Source organism: Cryptomeria japonica, chromosome 4, assembly GCF_030272615.1.
Source record: "Cryptomeria japonica chromosome 4, Sugi_1.0, whole genome shotgun sequence".
Classification (NCBI taxonomy): Eukaryota; Viridiplantae; Streptophyta; class Pinopsida; order Cupressales; family Cupressaceae; genus Cryptomeria; species Cryptomeria japonica.
In genome coordinates, this window is record NC_081408.1 from 180,463,267 (window position 1) to 180,488,509 (window position 25,243).

The following is a 25,243-nucleotide window of genomic DNA, read 5'->3' on the forward strand; positions in this document are numbered from 1 at the left end:
TGAACAAGACCCTAATCATTTTGCCCTATTTTTCTTAGGAACATAAGTCTATCCTAAGTAAAAGATGGATTGATCAAGTGTTCCTAATCCAAGGGTCTAAATTTTTCCTAGCTTGGTTGTCGCCTTGCTTTTTGGTCAACATCATCAATCCCCATCTAAGTCCTAATCCAAGGGTTAAGGTGATTTTTTAATAAAATCAATCTTGTCCTAACCTAAGAACCATCCAAATCAATTTCAATCTAATCCAAATCAAATCTAATCCAACCTTGCTAAGTCCTTTCATCACTTTTTCTTATCAAACTCAAATCATTTCCAAAGGCCTTTTTTGTAACTTACATGTTTAATGTTACTCATGTATGGTCTTGACTCACTCACAAACAACGAAGATGGCTGCTGAAGGCAATGAGATGCTTGAAAGTAGTGACTTATTTGATCAAAATCCCCAACAAGAAGAAGAGAAACTTGCTGATCAAATTGAGTTCTTGCCATGTGTGCAATCCTTCATAGAGGACCCTTATAATCAAGAAATGATGGAGAGGTCATTCAAACACAATCCCAATAATCTTGTGGCTCAACTCATCACCAAAGGGGCACACTTACCCCTTAATTTTGATCGATCTATCCTTGATAGGCCACATGAAGGTGAACTCATAGACAATTTTGTTCTTGATCCTCTTCTCCATCCAACGCCTGTGACCTCCTCACCCATGACCTCTTTACCTCTAATTTCTATACCACCAAGAACTTTTGACCGAACCATGTCCCAACCTCCTAGGTCAACTGCACCCCTCCATAATTCTCTCAACTTCATCAACAGTTTTTTGCCTCCCACTAGCACCATTCGTGGATCATGTCCTCAAATCACTTGCCAACCTCCTAGCTCCGCTTATCAATATATTGGTGGTGGTGGTGGTTGTATCTTGCTTAGGTCCTGCTAAATCCCAGGGTCTAACATGGGTCATTATGTCTCTAATTTCCACAATCAACAACCTGATCTCATGAAGGAAATTCAGGACATGAAGGATATTATTAAAAATTTTAAGGATGGGACTAATTTATACTTTTGAGGAAATATGTCCTTGTCCATATGACCCTTCCATTTCAGTTGCACCCTACCCTCGAGGTTTTGGGATGCCCAAGTTTTAAAAATATAAGGGAAAGGGTGACCATAGAGACCACTTTCATGAATTCTATATCCTTTGTCAAGAGGTCTCCTATAGTGATGTCTACCTTAGAAGACTTTTCCCTAAAAGTCTTAGTGGGGATGACCAAGCAAAGAATTTTGTGTCCCACTATGCTACAACATTGAGAATAATGTTTCCATGATGGACCTATGAAATACAAAGCAAAGACCCAGATAAAATTTTACCAACTTCCTTCAAAGATGACTACATCTCATCAAGAAGTTTCCATGGGAAATACCAGTGTCAAATCAAGTTGAGTTATTCCAACATAACCTAGTAAGTGAAATATCTAAACCCCTGACTTGTCAATGCTTGGACACCTTTGAACAAATCACGAAGAGAGAATTATCCTTAGAACATGTTCTCCTAGAGGAAGGAACATTAAAACATTATAAAAAATATAACCAAGGTTCCTCCTCAGATAATGGCAAGCCCAAGTATTGGTTTAAAAACAAAAATATTATCAATGATGGAGTCACTGATGCCAAGTGTGTTCAGACTGTGACTGTCCCATCCAAACCCACCACCACCAATAATCTATTAAAAACTCAATCCAATAATCACAATCAATCTCAAACTTGCAAGAATGTCTCTGTTTAAGGTTGACCTCCTCGATCCAATAGTCAGCCCTAGCGTGAGTATACTCTGCTCATTGAACCTATTGAGGTCATCTTTCAGAAGCTTGCCAAGGTTATCATTGTTGTATTTCCAATGACACACCCTTTCGATGCAAATCAATCTAAACCCTGGTGGTATAATGAGAATGAATATTTGTTAGGTCCCAGAGACAACTGAGAGGGGGGTGAATCAGTTGTCAAATAAATTTAAACCAAAAACAATTTAACCAACTTAATGCTTAATATCAGTAAACCAATTAAGTATGCTGGTAGATAGTTTTAATAGTTAATTGCTATATCGGTAAGTATAAGTGCATGAAACATAAACACAAAGTCATCCACAACACATAACACCAATATTTGTACGTGGAAACCCTGTAAGGGGAAAAACTACGGTGGGAAACCTTACCCACAATCAGATGATACTACTACAGATAGTAAGTGTACATAAATGGGGTCTGCACATGTAGAAAGGCCAACAGCCTAGAGCTCACTGCTCAATCACAAAATGGGAGTCACACTGACTACAGTTGGATGGTTAAATCCAATAAGAATGTACTGCACAAAATAGCACCTTCATATGTTGGATTCAGTACCGGTGTAATGCTGATATGCTTCCACAAAAACCTAGCTTCACCTTCAAATGATGTCTTCATGTGTAGCTCTGCTTAATCTCGCATATACCTTCACACAATCCTTTTTCACATTCCACACTTGATCTTACAAATAAGATCTTACATTTATACCATAACCTAAGACCAATTTTAGTAGGTCGGCTCTACAAGATATTACAATAAATTTTTTTTACAAACAATATAATATCCGATGCAATAACCGATTGAACATGTTGGCTTAATGCATTTACAACAATAATTAATCATCTCCATAGCGTGCCATGTTGATCTGGAAAAGATAAACCTACCGGTGTAACCCTAGACTTATTTACCAGTAACAACAAATATGCCACTATGAATATACCAATGAACAAAAATCTAGGACAAGATGTCCAAATGATGTCTTCGACATAACCATGTGTCTTCCATGCCATTCCAAGTGCCGGTGATCATTATATCTTGCCGGTGTGCCATATACCAGTAACTGTGCAATAGTTACTTGCTTGCCGGTGAATGTTGTTGGATCTCCAAAGTGCTAGTGTTTTAGTAGGTGTTGACATCAATGACAAAACCATACCAAAATACCAACAATCTCCCCCTTTGGCATTGATGGCAACACAAGATGGAAAAACCATCAAAGTGCCAAATTAGAAATGCCAAGTATCAAAAACCAACAATCTCCAAAAAGATCATAACCAGAAATTAGAGAGTAATAATCTCTCCTAAACAACAATCTCTCCCCCTGGGAACAACATGTGTTTTCCATACCAATCTCTCCAAAAGAACATATGTTTTTCCATATATATCTCTCCCCCTTTGACATCAAATGCCAAAGTTATAATAAAAACCAAGTTCATATACAAAATACCAACTAATTTAATATACCAACTACTCCCCCCAAGAAGTAGCTTCCTCATCAAAGACCGGAATAAAAGATTCCTCTCTTAATTCTGTTGGTTGATGACAAACATCAACTATCTAAGTCTCTACCGGTGGTGGTATGACTCCAAGCTGATCTCTGAGATATTCAAAAGTCTCCTTAGGCAAAAGTTTAGTGAAAATATTTGCAATCTACTCTTTAGTATTCACATAAACCAGTTTTATCTCCTTAGCTTCAACTTTCTCCCTTAGAAAATTTAGTTTGATAGAAACATGTTTGGTTTTAGAATGTAATACTGGATTCTTAGATATATCAATTGCTGTAGTGTTATCACAATAGATAGTAATAGGTTCCTTTCATTTTACCTTTATATCTTTTAACATTTGCTTAAGCCATAGTAGCTGTGTACAGTTAGTTGCTGCTGCAACATATTCTGATTCTGCTATTGATAAAGATGTACAACTCTGTTTCTTACTTAACCAAGAAACTAGTCTATTTCCAAGAAAGAATGCTCTACTGGTGGTGCTTTTCCTATCATCCATATCTCCTGCCCAATTTGCATCTGTGTATGCACATAATTCAAAGTTTTCATCTCTAGGATACCATAATCCAAGATTTATAGTGCCTTGTAAGTACCGGAAAATCCTTTTTACTGCCGATTCATGATTTTCTCTAGGATTACTTTGAAATATTGAAACAATACATACTGCATTCATAATATTAGGTCTGGTTTGTGTCAAATACAGTAAACCTCCTATCATAGATTTGTATCTAGTTGGATTAACAGGTGTAGATTCAACCCTTTGTGATAATTTGTCATTTGTTGTCATAGGTGTGCTTACCGGTTTAGAGTTCTCCATCCCAAATTTCTTTAGTAACTCTTTTAAGTATTTGTATTGACTCAAGAATATACCTTTATCAGTCTATGAAATCTGCAATCTTAAAAAGAATTTTATTTCTCCAATCATAGACATTTCAAATTCTTGCTGCATTTTAATAGAAAATTCCTTACATAATCCATCTTCTCCTCCAAAGATTATATCATCAACAAATACTTCTATAATCAAGATGTCATCATTAGTTACTTTATAATATAAATTGTTGTTTGCATTTCCTTTAGTAAAACCAATCTTTAAAAGATACTTATCCAATCTTGCATACCAAGCTCTTGGGGCTTGTTTTAGTCCATACAAAGCTTTTCTTAACCTGCATACCATATCATTGTTATCTGTCAAAGAAAATCCATCAGGTCTTTCAATGTATACTTCCTCTTCAAGATCTCCATTCAAAAATGCATATTTAATATCCATTTGATAAACTTTGTAGTTCTTGTGTGCTGCAAAAGCCAAAAATAATATGACTGCCTCAATTCTAGCTACCGGTGCAAAGGTTTCATTGTAATCAACTCCTTCTTTCTGAGAATATCCCTTACAAACTAGTCTTGCTTTATTTCTGAAAACCTTACCATCTTCATTAAGTTTGTTTCTAAATACCCATTTGGTTCCAATTACATTTTTATCTTTAGATCAGGGAACTAATGTCCAAGTGTTGTTTTTCTCAATTTGTTCTAATTCTTCTTCCATAGCTTTAATCCAAAATTTATCTTCTCATGTCTCATTAATAGATGATGGTTCAATTTGAGAAATAAGACATACCTCTTCATTTTCTAGTCTTCCTCTTGTCATAACTCCTTTAAACTTGTTTCTAATTATCTGATCTTTAGAATGATTCAGTCTTACATACCGGGGTGTCTTAGTTTGCTGTTGTTCCTCAATTACTGTGGAATCTTCAGATGGTACCGGGGTAACTAGATCTTCATTCTGTACCAGTGGATTTAGAGTAGGTTCATTTGTCAAAATTTATGTTGCCAGTTCAGAGTCTATATACCTTGAAGTTCCTCTGATTTGTTCATGAATCTTTACATTTGTACTCTCAACAATTTTCTGCAATCTCTTGTTAAAACATCTATATGCTTTTCTCTTAGATGAATAACTAAGAAATATTCCTTCATCACTTCTAGGATCAAATTTGCTAATATACTCATCTCTTCTAATATAACATTTACTTCCAAAAATTCTGAAATACTTAAGAGTAGGAGTATTACCAAACCATAGTTCATGAGAGGTCTTACCGGTTTCACCTTTGCTGTGAACTTTGTTAAATGTATAGACCGCTGTGCTGACTGCTTCTCTCCAATACATGTGTGGTAAATTTGCTTCTGATAACATACTTCTTTCTACATCCAAGATAGTTCTATTTTTCCTTTCAACAACTCCATTCTGCTGTGGTGTCCGAGGTGCTGATAGCTGTTTTCTGATTCCATTCACTTCACAAAATGTATTAAATTCCTTAGATGTAAATTCACCTCCTTGATCTGATCTTAAACATTTGATTTTCTTACCGGTTTCATTTTCAACCATTGCTTTGAACAATTTAAACTTTCCAAGTGCTTCTGATTTTTCTCTGAGAAAAGTAACCCAACACATTCTAGAATAGTCATAAATGATTAGCATGAAATATCTATCACTTTGTAAGCTTTTAGTTCTAGCTAGACCACATAAATCAGTGTGAATCAAATCAAGAGCATTATTTGATTTTTCTGGAATACTTTTGAAACTAGCTCTAAGTTGTTTTCCAAATTGACTTTCTTTGCATACTATATTATGAGGTTTGACAATTTTAGGTAAATCTGTAACTGCCTTAGTAGTACTGATCTTTACCATGCAATCAAAGTTTGCATGACAGAGTCTCTTATGCCATAACCAACTTTCATCTATATGTACAATTAAGCATGTCTTTTCATTGTTATTCAAATGAAAGATATTACCTCTATTCTGATTACCAGTTGCAATTTCCAAACCAGTTTTGTTCATGATTTTGCATTTTCCATTTTTAAATTGTAACTGAAATCCTTTCTCAACTAATTGACCAACACTCAAAAGATTATGCTTTAATCCTTCAACATAGTACACATTTTCAGTGTTATGCTTACCATCAAGAGATATTGAACCCTTACCTTTGATTGAACAAGCTTTATCATCTCCAAATCTCACTAAGCTTCCATTGTATTCTTGAAAGTTCAAGAATTTACCTTTGTCTCCTATCATATGATGTGAGCATCCTGAATCAATGATCCATTCATCCTTTACTTCAACTTTAGCTGCAGAGCCTATACTACCAGTTGAGCAGTAGGTGTTGGTTGATCTTCTGTTATAGCAACAAAAACCCATCCATTGTCTGCCGGATCCTCATTAGAATCATATGTCACACCTTCATCAACAATGTAACAAGATTTGTCTTTATTCTTCTTAAATTTGTATCTCTGATATTTAGGGTTAGGCTTGTATGTTCTTCTAGCTTCTTCTCTTAGTCTAGCATGTCTATCAGGGCATCTTGAAGCCATATGACCAATCTTATTGTAGTTAAAACATTTAAAGGGTGCTTTACCTTCATACTTACTTCCAACTAGACCTTTAGACATTTTCCTTGCAAATAGTGCTTCAAGTTCTTCATTTTCTTTCCTACTTTCTTCAAGTTCTCTTGCATAAAAGGCTTTCCAATCAGATTTGTCAAATGATGGAGCAAATGATGTTGATGCTTTAAAGGCCAAATCTGTCTTTATAGTAGCAATAGGACCAAATTCTTCAATTTCAAAAGATGAAAGTTTCCCAATCAATGTATCCCTAGTAACTGATGTATTAGGCATTGTTCTTAACTCATTTATAGTAGTGACTTTCATTTTATATGCCATTGGCAATCCTCTTAAAACTTTTGAAATAATTTCATCCTCACTTAAGGTTCCTCCACAAAATTTAGTACCCAAAACAATTTCATTTACTCTTTCCATAAAAGCAGAAATCCTTTCATCTTCTTCCATTTTCAAATGTTCATACCTGACTCAGAAGCTTTCAAGTTTTGCAATTTTGACTGTGGAATCTCCTTCATTCACTATTTCCAAATGATCCCAAATAGATTTAGCAGTAGACCTATTTGATAGTCCCATGATTTGTTGATCTGATAATGCACTCAAAAGTGCTTCTCTTCCTTTGCAATCATTTTCCTCATCTTTTGTCAAGTTAGCTGGACTGGGTTGACCTGGTATAGCAACAGTATAACCATTCTTTGTAACTTCCCAGATGTCTTTTCTAATGCAATTTAGATGTGTCTCCATTCTGATCTTCGATATGCCATAGTTGTTTCCATCATGTTTAGGACTATCCTTCCTGAAATAACTGGTAGACATTGGATCTCCTCAAGCTATTAAACTTCTGCAAAAGAGGACTAGGCTCTGATACCAATGGTTAGGTCCTAGAGACAACTGAGAGAGGGGGTGAATCAGTTGTCAAATAAATTTAAACCAAAAACAATTTAACCAACTTAATGCTTAATATCGGTAAACCAGTTAAGTATGCCGATAGACAGTTTTAATAGTTAATTGCTATACTAGTAAGTATTAGTGCATGAAACATAAACACAAAGTCATCCACAACACATAACACCAATATTTGTACGTGGAAACCCTATAAGGGGAAAAACCATGGTGTGAAACCTTACCCACAATCAGATGATACTACTGCAGATAGTAAGTGTAGATAAATGGGGTCTGCACATGTAGAAAGGCCAATAGCCTAGAGCTCACTACTCAATCACAAAATGGGAGTCACACTGACTACAGTTGGATGATTAAATCCAATAAGAATGTACTACACAAAATAGCATCTTCATATGCTGGATTCAGTACCAGTGTAATGTTGATATGCTTTCACAAAAACCTAGCTTCACCTTCAAATGATGTCTTTGTGTATAGCTCTACTTAATCTTGCATATACCTTCACACAATCCTTTTTCGCATTCCACACTTGATCTTACAAATAAGATCTTACATTTATACCATAACCTAAGACCAATTTTAGTAGGTCGGCTCTACAAGATATTACAATAAAAACATTTTACAAACAATATAATATCTGATGCAATAACCGATTGAACATGTCGGCTTAATGCATTTACAACAATAATTAATTATCTCCATAGCGTGCCATGTTGATCTGGAAAAGATAAACCCACCGGTGTAACCCTAGACCTATTTGTCGGTAACAACAAATATGCAACTATGAATATACCAATGAACAAAACTCTAGGACAAGATGTCCAAATGATGTCTTTGACATAACCATGTGTCTTCCATGCCATTCCAAGTGCCGGTGATCATTATATCTTGCCGGTGTGCCATATACCAGTAACTATGCAATAGTTACTTGCTTGCCGGTGAATGTTACTGGATCTCCAAAGTGCTAGTGTTTTAGTAGGTGTCGACATCAATGACAAAACTATACCAAAATACCAACAATATTGTGACTACCATTGTATCAATGGTCATGATACATGCAAGTGTATGAAACTGAAGAACTACATCAAAGACCTAATTGACAAGGGTGACATTGAAGGTGCAATTGCTAAACCTAGTAATTCCAATGATAAACTTAAGATGTACCAAGACCCTTTTCCTAAGCATGGTAAGGACAAAGCCTCATCATCTCATGAAGTTCATTATGCCTACATCAATTACATTTTTAGCTTTGACTCCTTAGTAGGCTGCATAGAACTTCCCATACCCATGTCTACACCATCACAATCCAAGGAGCTAATCCTCCCCCTGCTTCTCACAAACCCAAGGTTTCTATCCAAGGTGTCCCTTCTCTGCAATCATTGACCCGACCCTCCCAAGCAAGGATAGCAATTCAAGGTGCCTCACCTTCTACTTCATACTCCTAGAATGACTGCAATGTCACCACTCGTAGAGGGAGAGTAACTATCCAAGGAGCTCCTCCCCATCCTCAACAAGCCCCCATGTCATCAACTCGCTACTATGATATCCTTGATCACCTCAATAAGACACCTGTACAAATCTCCATCTTGAAACTCCTCAAGGCTTCTTCGGTTGACAAAGAGATTCTTGAGCAAGCTCTTCTAGAATCCCATATCTCTGATAACATCAATGCATCCCAATTTCAAGCCCTCGTTGGTAACCTTTCTTCGTAGAATCACCTTTTTTTCACATCCAAGGATTCCTTGTTCGATGATCCATCCCATAACAAACCCCTCCTTATTGGGTCTATTATACATAAGCATAAAATCAAGAGAGTCCTTATAGACAGTGGATCTAGCTTAAACCTTTGTACATATAAATTGATAAAATAACTAGGAATCTTTGAAGATCTGGTTGATCCATCCCGGTAGGATCACAATAAAGGCCTATGATGATGCAAAAAGAGTTCCTAAAGGAACCATAATATTACCTCTTCAATTGGGCCCTACAATGGTGGAAACAACATGTCAAGTTTTGGACATTGATCACCCATAAAACATTTTCCTTGGCCGACCATGGATCCACTCCATTCAATTTGTTCCATCCACCTACCATCAATACCTAAAATTCCCTTACAATGGTACAAAAATCACAATCTTGTTTGATCCAAAACCCTTCCAATATTGTAAGCTCCTTGAAGGAAAACACCCCTATCATTTCCCACTCAATACACCTACTCTGCCACCTCCATCTGATCCATCAAACGTATGATCCACTTCATCCCAACCTAAGATAAAGGTCAAGATAATTGATAATGATTATGGATAATACACCCTTTAAAATGCTCTTTATGTGGGTTAGCTCCCACTCTCTCCTAAATCATATGGCAAGCCTAAAGAAATAAAGGTTCAACAAAATCTCACCATGAAATACAAGAAGATCACCTTTTAGTAGTGGGGCCCACTTGATGAAGAAAGCTTAGAAACTAATGCCACTTCTTGGTTGTACCGAGAGGAAAATGAAGCACCAATAGATATCCCCAAATAGATGTATCCTAAGGAATCTTCCATGGTAGATAAGATGTCTTATAATGGACATGTTCTTGGACCACAAGAACAAGGAAGAAAAGCACATATCTCTTCAATTTCTTAAAAGTATAATAGGGGCTTGGGTTATGTTGTCCCAAAAATCTGTACCCTTGTTGATCAGGCTTGATCACCAACCTTATGAAACATGGAAAGAACCTCCCAAGTGTGGGACATTTCTATATGTGAGGTTGAGTCTCTGGAGAAGGTTGAATTCCTATTCAATCTAATGCAAAGTGTTGGACCAACCCAACACATGAAAATCTAATCTATGCTTTGACAGGGAAAAGAGAGAGATAGAATGGTTGCATGAGAGGAGGGAAATGAAGTTTGCACCTAGACTGAAAGTTGATCTACCGCCACCTATAATGACAGAACATTAACAAAACTGCCCAAAAGGTACACAAGTTTCTATCTAAGTCTAGCTTTCTATGACTGAGTCAAGGTTGGAATTCTTAATAATGGCATAGGAATGAATAATGCTCTCAGATGCCACCCTAAGAGGCGCCAACACTATCACACATGCTGAGAAAACAAGAAAAGATACATTCATACAAACAGGTAATAAAATACACACATTTGCATAGACTTAAACTATGTAAGACAAGCAAACTCTATTAATGCAGAGGCAAGGTCATTTTTACAGTCGCAGAGTCATAGACTGCAGTAAGAGAAAAAAGGGGAAGATGCTAAGAAAATTACAAAAATGCCTTTATAGTTCAGGCATAACTAAGATGATTACATTTGAGAAAACTCTAACCCTACCTGGGTTAGGTTACCAAATATGAGAGAGGAGAAAATAATAAAATTGATAGATCTGATAGCGTGCTTAATCCAGTCTCTTGAGGCATCCTCTTCCTCTAGAAGAATAAAAACCATCCCTCAGTGAAGTAATCCTTGTCAATAGGAATGGCTGAGCACTCCTGCAGGGACAAATGCCTATTTTGCATTGAAGAAGGAATGGTGGCATATGAAATTAGCCTGTAGGAGTCACCTCTAGAGTAATGGCGAGCAAATCAGGTGGTTGCCGTGAGATCGGGCACCGTCTGAGCAAAGAAAGGTCTTGACCATCGAGTCGATAACTACCCTACATAGAGCAATCAAAATCTAATGGCCACTGTGAATTCAAATGTCCATCATTGATCTGAGATATTCACGTGAAGATGGACGTGTGAGATCTCTCCACCTAGGCACTCTACAGGCCCAAAAGAAGATTAAAATGTGATCGTCGAATTACGTCTTTATGAAGATTCGATGACTGCAGATGTTCGACATGGCATCCCAGGTCCATGCTTCATTGGCTATGTTGACTACTGACTATACTGAGTTCTTATCCCATGGGAACACAGTGGGTCTACTTTTACCTCATTGGATAAGAATCCTCACTGTTTTTGCCTCGCTTTGCTTATCCCACCTTTCTTCACTATCTCTTCTACCTCATAGGATAAGCCATCTTGATTTTTCTTTGTCAGCCTTCACTGTCTCTTATCGCATGAGTTTCCTTTATTTCTCTTTTATCCTTGCGGGATAGGAATTCCTTCACTTTGGTCTTCTTTGTGCTTATCCCGCAACATCTTCCTTGTCTTTATTTTCTTCACAGGATAGGAGTCTCTTTGATTTACCCTTATTTCCCTATCCCACGAGGCCCAATTTGCACTTTTCTTTGTTACTTTTCCTATCCTACATGGTCTCAACTATCTCCATTTATCGCCATCAGATAAGTGGTCCAAGCTTTATCTTTGTTCTCTTATCCCGCGAGACGTCGTTGTCTCCAGGTTGTTCTTTGATGCTGACTGGGCCCTGCCTTGGTGCCAAATAATATGCTGCAAATTGAGGTGGTCAATAAAATGACTTGGTTAATAACACGACATGTTACTAACATGAGTTGTGGATATATCATATTAGGCATGGGGTCAATAACACTCGTGTTATTGACACATCATATAACCCTCGTGTTATATGAATCTCTACAAAAATTATGAAGAAGCGGCTAACTTTTTGAGACCGATAACATGACATATTATCGGTATTCACTAACATGAAATGTTAGTCACACTAAAATCATGGACCTGAGCTCTGCTGAGGTTGGCACAAAAATTTCCAACATTTCTAGCGACTTGGAGGGAAGGACAAGCCTGCTTGGCACATTGGTCATTAGCCTTATGAAGTCCATTGGGAACAAAGTCAAAACCTAAAGCAAATGACAATCTTTGCCCCTACAAAATATCAAAATTTTAACCATTATGAAGAATAGCATGTGTGTGTGCACTTGTTGGAAAGAAGAAGAACATAAATTACAATATTTACAATAGAAGCTACAACATCAACCCTTAAGCACATGTTTTAAGGTGAATCCCATTCAATGCAATGGGGAAATCTTTCCCATTCCACTTGGCTAACTTTAAAGCATTAGCCTCCTTGCAGCCTGTAATCACATAGGGACCACTCCATATTGCATCAAATTTTAAGTGTTTCTCAGGTTTTGCTCTATGAGCATCCCATTTTAGGACAAAATCTTCAACTTGGAAGCTCTTCAAAATGGCCCTCTTGTCAAAGTATCTCTTCACCTATCCCTGATGGACATTTAAAACTTGCTTGGCTTTGTCCTTGACCTCTTGAAGCTCTTTAAGGTCAACAAACATTAGTGATGGGGCATCATTTTCTAGGAGCTCCAACAAATGTGCTATGTCTAGGGATGGTAATTCAAGGGATAGAGGGAGCCTAGCTTCCTTTCCATATGCTATCATGAAGGGTGAGTTTCCCAAATCCCTCTTGGGAGTAATTCTATCAGCCCATAGGGTTGTTCCCAACTTGAGGTACCATGACCTCCGATTGTCTTCAAGAGTCCTCTTGATGATTCTAATGAGACTTTTGTTAGAGGACTCAGCTAAGCCATTTACCTAAGGATAATAATTTGATGATGTTTTTCAGAAACACATCATGTTGGACTTCCCATAGACTGATTTGAGATCCCACAAAGGCCTTAGCATGATTTGATATAATTGTGTAAGGGGCTCCAAACCTGGTTTCAATCCCCTCAAGGAATTGAACCAATGAATTCTCAGTTGCATCCTTCAAAGAAAAAACCTCTATCCACCTTCTAAAATAATCTGTGGTAGCCAAAATCCAATTGTGGCCTACACTTGACATTGGATTGATAGGGCCAATGAAATCAAGCTCCCATTGGAAAAAAGGTTGATCAACAGAGATGGGATGAAGGGGCAAAGGTGCTAACCTTTTCTTACCTGCAAAAAGTGTACATTCTTTGCACTATCTAACCCATTTGTGAGTATCGTTGAATAGAGAAGGCTAATAATAGCCTTATCTCATGATCTTCATAGTTATAGTTTTTGTTGAGAAATGACCATTAGAGGGCCCATTATAAAATTCCTCTAACAACCTATTGGTCTAGTCTCCATGAATGCACCCGAGTAAGACACCATCCAGGCTTCTTTTGAATAATATACCATCTACTATGGCATAGGGGATGGACTGCAATCTAATATGCCTTCTCTTGGTTCTATCAAAGTGAGGAGGATAGATGCCATCCTTTAGGAAGGCAGTCATAACTTCCAACCAACTGGTTGTGCATCTCCCTGATTATCAACCTGTTCTTCTTCTTGTAGCAAGAGGGAGGTCTCTGACTCTTTCTCAACAGACAAATTTAACTCCTCACAAAGTCCTCTTCCCCTCACTAACCTGGTAATTTTGATGTTAAGGTCATACTCAATGACCTTACTGATCCATCCATCTCTCTTCTCACCTATATCCTTGTTGAGAAGGAAGTCCTTAACACTGCCATGTGGAACTAGGAGCTAAATCCTATTGTTTAAGAGCATGTGTTTGAACTTTTTTAATGCTCTCACAACTGTGATGACTTCTTTTTCCACATAGGTGTACTTGAGTTCATAGTCCTTTAGGCCTTCACTAAAAAAAGCTATGAGTTGCTCAAAATTATCTTGATTTAACTGTGTTAGGATAGTGGATATACTTGATTCTCCTTGCAAGGTGTAAAGGATGAAATCATTCTCATAGTTTGGATTTACTATGGTTGGAGCATAAGAAATGGCCCATTTGATCTAATTGAATCTCTCCTTCCCCTCTTTGGTCCATTTGAAGGGAAAATCCTTCTTTATAATGGCCATGAGATGCTTAACCAAAGCTGCAAGATCTGGGATAAAAGTTCTAATAAAGTTTATGTTGGCAAATGCACACTCCAATGAGAAAATTGTAGGTGAATGAAGGTATTGTCATTGATGACAACCATACAATCATATGTCACCGACAAGCACCATCATCAATAGATTCTACATTGGCATACAGTTCACCGGCATCGAAAAGATTGATTACCGGCACCCTGGCCGGCAGGATTTTGTTTATTAAAAAATGTAATTAATTGTAATATCTTTTTGTAAGCCGACAAGGCATATTGTAAAAAGGCTCATATATAAGTATGAGATCTTGTTGAACATTTTGTAGTAGGATATGTGAGATGGATATTATGTGCGAATATTAAGGCAGACTTTGAAGTTAGGTTTATGTTACTGCAAGAGCTTAAACCGGTACTAGATCTGGCATAGAAGATGCTTTTTGTAGTAGTACATCATCTTGGATTTTTATAATCCATTTTTGTAAGTCAATGAGACTTCTTTTGTATTTGAGCAGTGAGCTCTAGGCACTTGGCCCCATTTTTGTAAGTATTATTTAATTATTGGCCAGTGAGCGAATATTGTGGGTCACAAATCCCACCAAGGTTTTTCCCACACCGGGTTTACTCGCCAAAAATATTGTGTTATGGTGTGCATTCTATGTTGTGTTTATTGCTCTTGTTTACTACATTAATTCTGGTTTACTGGTACACTATTTTGGAATTCTTTTCATTTAATAAGTTCAAAAAATCCATTCACCCCCCCCCCCCTCTCAGTATCTTTGGGAATCCTAACAATTGGTATCAGAGCCTAGTCCTCTATTTTCAAAATCCTAACAACTTGAGGAAGATTCTGACACCGGTAGAGATGAAAAACTTGAAGCAATTGGCAACAACTCTTTCAGACTATGATACAAAAAAGTTGAAGAATATGAAACTTGAAGATGATCTGAAGGCTGCACAAGAAATCATTCAAGGACTTCAAGAAAATCTCACTATTGCTAGGAATAAAAGAAGATAACTTTCTGAGAAGATGTAGAGTAATGATGATGAGAAAAAAAACCCTTAATGACCTTGTGAACAAATTGAGACAGGAAAATAGTACAATGAAGAATGAGATGCAAGATATGACTATGAGGTTTTGTAAAGACATTGAAGATAGAAAGAAGAATGAAGATGACTTGGTTAGAAGACTAAATAATGATGGAAATTAAAATACAAGACTCAGTCATGAAAATGATATGTTGAAGTCAGATTTGATGCATACACAAAAATGACAGAACTGAACTCATGAGACAGAAAGGAATCTTGGAGAATGAATTGGCTGCTACAAATCAACACAAAGAGAAATTCAAGAAAAGCTCAGAGGAACTTGATAACATGCTGAAGAATAAAAAACCTAATGGAGATACAGATGGCCTTGGCTTTGAAGTTGGTGAAAGCTCTGGTACTGAAAACAATCATGATCATGGTAAACTGGTAAGACAACCTAATGCTTACAAATTCAATGGGAAATGCTTTAACTATAACAAGTATGGTCATAGAGCAAGTTAGTGTAGATCTAGAAACTATCAGAGCACTAATGCACCCACCGGTCAATGTTCTAAATGCAACAAAATTAGTCATAACTCAGAAAATTGCAGAATGAATGTTAGATGTTATGTTTGTGGAAGATTTGGACACTTATCTAATTAATGCAGAACACATACTGACATAGGATATAGAAAAGCAATTGGGAAAAAACAATGTGACTTGTTATGCTTGTAGCAAAATTGGACATATTGCAAAATTTGGTAGAAGGCATCATCGATAGATAATAGAGGACCCAACTTGAAAGGTAAAGAGAAAGTTGATGAAGTAAAGCAAGAATTTTCAAAACCATGGATTAGAATGTCAGAACTAAATGTTAGTGAAGCTATTTCTTCACTGGTAGAACAAAGTATCACTCCACCGATAGGAGATTCTTCATCTAACTGAAGAAATTTTTTTGGGGGGTATGGCAACAAATTGAAAAACATGCTAATTTACCCTCGGTTGATGGTGAGAAGTTGGATTACTTCTTTATCGGTAGATGTGTTAAGTTTCACTTAACTGACATGCATTAAATGTGGTAGATGAAGGAAATAACATTATAAAGCAAGTGTTTTGGCTCTTTTTTCATTCACTGAGCATTCAAATTTCCAAAGAGCACAAAAATCCTGAGTGAAGGCATCCAGAATGAGAAGTGAAGCAAATCATCCAAGCAAATCATACTAAAGGTAGATTAAGGTATTTATAACAATTGCTTCCTCCTCTACACCTAAATTCATTGCAAACCCTACTATGATTTAAGTTATTAAGCACCCTAGACCTATGTTAAGATTATTCCCGAAATTGCAAAGAAGGATGATACCCTAGGAGCATTTTCACAAATACCTAAGGGAGTAGTTTATGTGAGGATCCTAGAATGTATAGACATTGTCATATTGAGGATTTAGGAGCTGAAGAAATAAGGAACATGTATAGAACTATGATATGTGATGAAAATGGAAATATGAAACCGAAACATAAGATAGTCAAAACCCTAGGTTTTATGGACATTCTTAATATCCCTGATTTTCCTAAGGATGTGATAAGAATTGTATTAAGTAGAATACATGGGGAGTTCTTTTGGTAAGATTCAATCCATAAGATATTCAAAGAGGTAGTTAGGGCAGTGATAGGCTTACCTTCAACCGGTAGCAGGCCTGACAAGACCAAAAAGGTTCCAAATGACACTGTGATGACCCTAACCGGTGCAACTTTTGACAAGAGATCCCTAAGAGTCAACAATGTAAAGGACATAAATGTTAGATTTGTTAGCATGATTCTTGGATATAAGGCTACACATGCAAACATACTAAACTCATTTTCTAGCTTGTGTATCAAAAGCGCATATGACATGGTGAATAACAATGTAAAGATTGATGTATGTGAATGGTTGAAAGATAAACTAATAGACAACTTAAAGAAAATCAAAGGTGACAAGAAAGGAACTTTTAGATTTGGAAATTTAATTGTGTGTTTAATGTTGTACACTACCAAGGAAGTACCCGATATTGGTAGAAAGGACTTTGGTTTCGATATACCTATAGGAAAGCAACTTCTAGACTTACTGAACAACATAGGAGATGACAGGGAGAAGAATACAAATGAACATTTTCAAGAATTGAAGACTAGAATGAAAACAAGAATAAGACTATCTCAATCCATAGTTGATAAGTATCAAAAGGAGATATGTTTTGTGATAAAGAAAGATGAAATTTGGATGGAGGCAGTTGTCCCTAGGATTGTTTGGGTCATAGAGATGGGTTATGAGGCAGATGAGAACATAGTTGAAACCTATGCAAAAGCCCTCTTAGAAGCCCCTAAAGAACCAATTGAAAAGATATTTGGCAATGCTAAGACAATTGAAAGCAAAATCCAATCAGAGAAGAGGATCAATAAAACTGAACAGATAATTAGGAAAGGAACAAGACAGGCAAAAGCAATAAAAGAAGATGTATTAAACAAAATTGGCATTAAGGAGAGTGAGTTGGAAGGACTACAATTGGAAGCACATCTTTCATCGGTTGCTACCTCCTCGGACAGTGATATACCATCTGAGTTCAAAAGGGTAGAAAGAAAAAGAAAACACTCAACGGTACCCTCACCCACACCCAGAAGGACAAGATAAAAACAATAGGAAGTTAGGCCTCCGGCTAAGAAGTTAACTCCAAAGAAAAGGAAGGAAAAATAGGTTATTCCACCTTAGGAAAAACTTTTGAATGAAATAACCGAGGATGGGAAATTTACCAACATCAAAAAATTCTACAAAACTTTCAATGATGATGAAAAGGAGAGCATAGAAAATAGTGTAATCTTACACTTAGACATCTATAAGAAATTTTTGATGGAGATTGTAGATGACATACCCAATGACCTATACAGAAGGTTAAAAGCTAGAAGGGTAGCTATTGTGGAATTAGATAAAAAGATAAAAATAGATAAATTACTTGCAGTTCACCCAGTGAACTCAACAATAGAGACATATGAGCTAATCAGTGAAGCCAACCAGGCAGTATTTACAATGGGTCACCGACATGTTGCATTAATGGTAGGAAGAGTAAATGAAATATCAGAAGAAACTGCAGATAAGTGGGACATTTTCTTTGTTGAGAAAGAAAAACAAGAAGAGCTTAAGAGACCAAAGACTATTAGAGTCTACCAAAAGGACAAGGATAAGGGGAAAGGCAAGGTAGGTGGACCTCCAAGCTTAAAGGTAACAGATAACTTGACCCCACCTCCTTCTGATACTCCACCGGCAACAGAGAGTATAGAAACACCACATGAGGCACAAATCCTGACTCTAAGGTGTTATACACAATGAACATTGACACAAAGGAAGTCAATATTGTGGTGGATAAGGGAACAACTGAGAAGAGAGATGTGGCAACAGAGCCACCAATAGAAAACATCACTATTGGAAACATTGAAATTGGGGTAGAACAACAAACTGAAAAATCAAATGATCCCCTAGATATAGGAAAGATAGACACCACTATTGTACACACTAATGTATCTACTGAGTCACCGATAGTAGACAGTATAGAGGTAAATAAAGAAAAATAATTGTTACAATTAGAAAAACTGGCAGTAAAGTCATCAAAGGCACAAACAGAGACACCATCAGGAGAGAGCATAGAGAAACCGACAGAGCAATAGGTTCATACTAAGAAAAACATTGAGAAATAGGTAGAGCAATAGGCTCCTTCATAGACAATGCCACCAGCTACAACTGAGAAATCTAAGCCTTTGGTAGCTGAAATGCAAACTCAAACTCATCCTCCAGAGAAAGAGGAAAGCAAAGCTATAATTGCCACCAGCGGATTGCAGATTGTGAAGACAGTTGGACAGTCATCTGGAAGTTCCATGACTGAATTTAGGCAAACTAATTTAATAGAGGTACTATTAGATTCTATCAAGAAAATAATAGAGTGCAATGGAAAGGCATATAAGGCTATAGATGATACTTTACCAATTTTCAAGATGATAGCTCCAAAGTGTAACATAGAAAATAAAGATTCTTTGAGCCAATTAGACACATTGTCTAAGTATATAACCGGCAACCTAATAACACTTGATCAAATAAATGAATACACCTTTAGAGAGAGAATGAATAAGGAGAAATAAAAACTCTTTGAGGAAATAGTCAAGAAGAATAAGGAACACATGGATACCTTATTACCGGTACAAGGCAGAACAATTTTGGACTTTAAGAAATTGTATGGAGATACATGTAAGATAGACATTTTGACAGAGGATATAGACAAATAGATCAGTAAAGCATAGAAGAAAATCAATGATATTTCTAATAATTTGATAGGTTCATCAGATTCTATATTGGTAGTTGAACAGGAAATTGCATTTTTTGAGGAGAAAATTGAAAAACTGGAAAAAGATAAGGAAAGAATAAAGTCTAAGACAAAAGAACTAAAGTGCAAACCAGGTCCTAAACTGGATATCCTCATCTCTTTGAGAAAAGAGATTTCTAAGGCTCTTGTTCCAGGACTTAAGACATTGGAAGAACAAATGCACATACTCACCGGTACAATACAGAGGACTGAAACAACAATAAAGGATAGTGAAAGATTCAACAACGGCCTAAATTTGCATTGGCGAACATCTATCAGATTGTAACCTAGGGGTTACAAGGATCCAGAGAAGAACTACACTCAATTGACATTGCATAACAACCTTTATCATTGATTCCAAAGGGGGAGTAGTAGAGATGAGAAAAAGGATATGACAGAAGAGATCATCTGCTCAGGGGGAGCACTCAATTTTGAAGCAGACAATTTTGACAGTTTTGGTAAGATTTTTGGACAATACTTTTTGGATATACTTTTTGGCTTTTTCTCATGAGTGTTACCATCAATTCGAAAGGGGGAGATTGTTGGCAAATGCACACTCCAATGAGAAAATTGTAGGTGATTGAAGGTATTGTCATTGATGGCAACCATACAATCATATGTCACCAACAGGCACCGACACCGTCAGATTCTACATCGGCATACAATTCACTAGCACCGAAAAGATTGATTACCGATACCCTGGCCGACGAGATTTTGTTTATTGAAAAATGTAATTAATTGTAATATCTTTTTGTAAGATGACAAGGCATATTGTAAAAAGGCTCATATATAAGTATGAGATCTTGTAGAACATTTTGTAGTAGGATATGCAAAGTGGATATTATGTGTGAATATTAAGGCAGACTTTGAAATTAGGTTTATGTTATTGCAAGAGCTTAAACTGGTACTAGATCTGGCATAGCAGATGCTTTTTGTAGCAGTACATCATCTTGGATTTCTATAATCCATTTTTGTTAGTCAGTGAGACTTCTTTTGTATTTGAGCAGTGAGCTCTAGTCACTTGGCTTTCCTGCATGTGCAGGCCCCCATTTTTGTAAGTAATATTCACTTATTGGCCAGTGAGTGAATATTGTGGGTCACAAATCCCACCGAGGTTTTTCCCACACTGGGTTTCCTCGCTAAAAATATTGTGTTATGGTGTGCACTCTATGTTGTGTTTATTTCTCTTGTTTACAACATTAATTCTGGTTTACCAGTACACTGTTTTGGAATGCTTTTCATTTAATAAGTTCAGAAAATCCATTAACCGACAAGATACTGATTCACCCCCCTCTCAATATCATTGGTAATCCTAACAGTTTATTCTTCCAAGGAAGCTTTGAAGTCCTTTCTTGTGATATTGAAGTGGAAGAGACACATTGGCTTCCACTCTCTCTGGGTCTATACCCAGAACATGTTTGGATACAATGTGTCCAAGTAGTTTTCCTTGATCAATAGAAAATAGACACTTCTTGGAGTTCAAGGACACACCACATTCCCTACACCTTTTGGAAACTTGCTCAAGATGAGCAAAGTGGTCTATCGCATGCTTGGAGTATATAGTAATATCATCAAGATATAGTAGTACAAATTTTTCTAATACTCTCTTAAAAGCCACATGCATGGCCCTCTGGAAAGTTGCACCTGCTTTTTTAGGTCCAAAGGGCATTTTACAATAAGCATAAGTCCCCCATTTAGTAGTGAATGCAATCTTGTATTGGTTAGATTCTTGGACTAAGATTTCATTATAACGTGAGTATCTAGCTAAGAATGAAAATATTTCAGAGCCACTAACCTTGGCTAAAATTTGTTCCATGGAAGGGCTGGGATAATGGTCCTTAAGGGAGGCTCTATTGAGATCCCTAAATTCTACACACAGTTTGATTTCTTTGTTTTTCTTCCTAACTAAAACAAGTTTAGCTACCCAAGAAGAATGCTTAATTGGAATAATAATGCTAGATTCTATAAGCTTGCATAGCTCTTTCCTCATCAAAGGCTCAATTTTGAGATTTATAGGCCTTTGCTTTTGTCTGACTAGTTTAGGATTAGGATCTAAGTCTATGGTATGTTGAGCTAGACTAGGATCAAACCCTTTTAGATCCTCATAGGTAAAAGTAAAAATATCAATACTCTTGATAGAGATTAACAAAAGTATTTTGATATGATTAGGAACATACCTTCCCCAAATTGAGAGCTTTTCCTTCTACCATGGCTATTGATTTGTAGACTCCTTTCTTGGTAGCCAGGTTTATCTCTCTTCCATTCATTTGATCATCATGTTTGAAGATCCCCTCCAAGGTGATCAACCCCTTGGGCAACTTGTTAGAACCAAGTTGCATGATTTGGTTTCCATATTGGTCCTGTAGGATGCCCTACTTCCTATGGGATAACCTTGCTTTATCCTGCAGGAAGCTCACAATCTAATGATCAGAATCAAAGACCTATCAATTCACTTGGTTATCAAGGACTGCAGGTCTCACCACCAGTCTGGTTTGTTGTTCTCCCTGCTGCAACATGAGATGGAATCTCATGTTGGGCACCTATTGCTGCTAGTCTACCAATATGTTTATTTTGATTTCTAGGGACACTAGAAATATTGAAGGCCTCAAATCCCTCAATTAGTTCCCATGGTCTATGTTTGTAGGACTTGAGAAGGTTTCTCTTGATGATATTATGAGCTCTGACCTGATTTACAAACAACTCACTGTCTTCATGCACATATAAAGATTTGATCTCTCTCCTCTATGTTGTTTGGAAACCCAAAATTAAAGCTTCATACTCATCTACATTGTTACCGCAACTAAACTGAAGTATGAAAGAAAAGAAATATTTCTCCCCTTTGGGAGATATTAGCAACACACCGGACCTTGCACCATATTTTTTCCTTGAACCATCAAAGAACATGTCCCATGTCTGATAAATGTATAAGGCACTGAGAGGGGGGTGAATCAATGCAAGGAAAAACAATATGAGTCTGATCACCAACTTAAACAACTTAAACTTATCAATCATAAGAGGAATATTAGCACATAAGATAATGCCCAATAAAAAAAATTCCACATAGCACAAGAGATTATACGTGGAAAACCAATAGGGAAAAATCACGATGGGATTTAATGCCCACAAGATTTACTATCTGCAGAATATAAATCTTGATCAATTAAGGTCTTACAAATATGCCCTGTTAGGAGCAGACCTAGTTAGGAGTCACCTAGTTAAGGGATTTAAATGATAAGCCATGTTAAGAGCTATGACCTATTAGGATCAACCTTACAAGAGGATTTAACACTCTAATATAGAGCTACCTTGTTAGGGGATTTACAATGTAAGGCCTCTTAGAACCTACCTGGTTAGGGGATTTTACCATTGTAACTGTTAGGATAACAACAATTCAGATGATCTTCATGTAACACCTCTGTGTCTGATTAGATCTGCTTCAGATCCTCAAAACATCAATAACACATCAATACAGAGCTTCACTAATCACCGCACAAATCATAATCTTTATATTTGCCTTCGATCTCATCAACATACTCATGTCTATCTTATAACTCATCACACTTTTTATAGACATCAACTTAGTTGGCTAAAATTTCCTAGGTTTAATGAATCTAGACAAAATAAATTTGCATGTCGAACTTATTTTGGCTACCAACATGACAAATCAAAACCTATGTCGTTTTATCAATTTAAAAGACTATATCACTACCAGTTGAGTGTTCATCAGAATTTCTGCTCTGTACATCAAATCTAGCTTGTCCAGTTGAATTTGACAATGTGGTTAAGAACATAGCTCCAAATACCTATCTCCATCATCATTGTAAAACCACATCATCTAACTCTCCATGAATCACCTGTACTGGTTGTCGGAATGCAACTTTGTTCATGGTTTACAGGTTAAGATTGTAATTACTAGTTTTCTGCTAAACTGACTTATGTACTGGTTAGACCTTACCGGTTGGCTTCCAAGACTTAGATGACCAAAAAACATTGCTTCCATCAATGACAATACAAGACTTAGTCATCAAACATGAATCGCAATCTCTTCGTCACATTCACCAATCAATCATTTACCAGTTGTATATCACCAACAATCTTTACCAGTTCAGTCAAGTGCCAACATTCTCCCCCTTTGGCATTGATAGAAACACTTATGAAAAAAAAATCAACTAAGTGTGCAAAATAAAAATTGACGCGATGAAATATACTCCCCCTTAGCAATTACATGCTATTACAATTTTTTTTTAAAAGACATATAGTACCACTCCCCAATATAATTACATCAAAATTTTGACTCTACAACTACTCCCCCTTTGACAATAATGGAAAATGAAAGTAAATACATACAGTTACATAAAAAATATATCAAAATTGCATAGCATATATATAGATGTAAGAGTTCAAAATGTTTTTACAATGCAATCTTAGAAAAAGCATCACTAAAATGTGATTTCAACTGCTTCAAATCATTATGCCAGGTTTCCAGAATAGTGTCAGTAATCTCCATGTTGGCATTATGTGAACCGGTATGAGGACATAAAGATATTGTATGTTGTCATTGATATCAATATGTGATATGAAGAGAGAAATGACATATGTGAGAACTGGTATATATGCCAAAGTAAAGCGGTATATTTATTCAAGGTGAACCGACATGTCAAGGTGAACCGGCATGTAGTCATGGGAACTGACACATGGAAGCATTGTATGACTACCAATTGGTAGGTAGTTTCCACTTCAGGATTTCCAGTTGGAGTACCTCAAGCCTGTGTGACTCAATCAGTGATCTTTACATGATGAAGTTAGCATGATAACAAAGAATAGATAGTGTTGCCACGTAAGCCTTGTGCGTGTGAAGGATCTTGCATAAAGAAGAGTGTTCCTATCTACCTCGGGAATGTGCGAAGTCTGTAAACGGTGATAACCTGTGATGGGTTATCAGCCGCCATGAAATTGATGGAAAACAAATGATGGAGAATGTCTTGAGATTGGATCAAGACTGTTGCATTCAATATAGTATGATCAACGGTCAAGATCGAACCATTTGAATTCCTTTACCTAACAGGTTTAGGGTTTAGGGTTTATGCTATCGACCTATTTGTTATCCTATAAGGTCGATGTTGTGATTCTTTCAGAGCTCGTTGGCAAAAGTTGTGTGTGTGTATCTAAGAGAAGAGATACGTGATTCTTGCCAGACCAAAGGAGAGAAGTTATATCTACAGAGTGTAAGTGCAGAAGGTAAAGAGGAGCTTAAGCAGATTTGCATTGGCATTGAGTGCTGATGTCATGGAAATGGGGACAAGGCAACAACAAAGTTCAATGTTAATAAGTTAGTTTCAACCATAAAAACAAAACAAAGAACTAAAAACCATTCCAAACATATCAAGAGAGATTTCAAAAAGCATGAAAGAAGTTTAACAAAATAAAAGAAAGGAGAAGAGCCTCCCTAAGATGCTTCCATGATGCCTTTTGATGCTTCTCCCTTGTTTCTCTCCT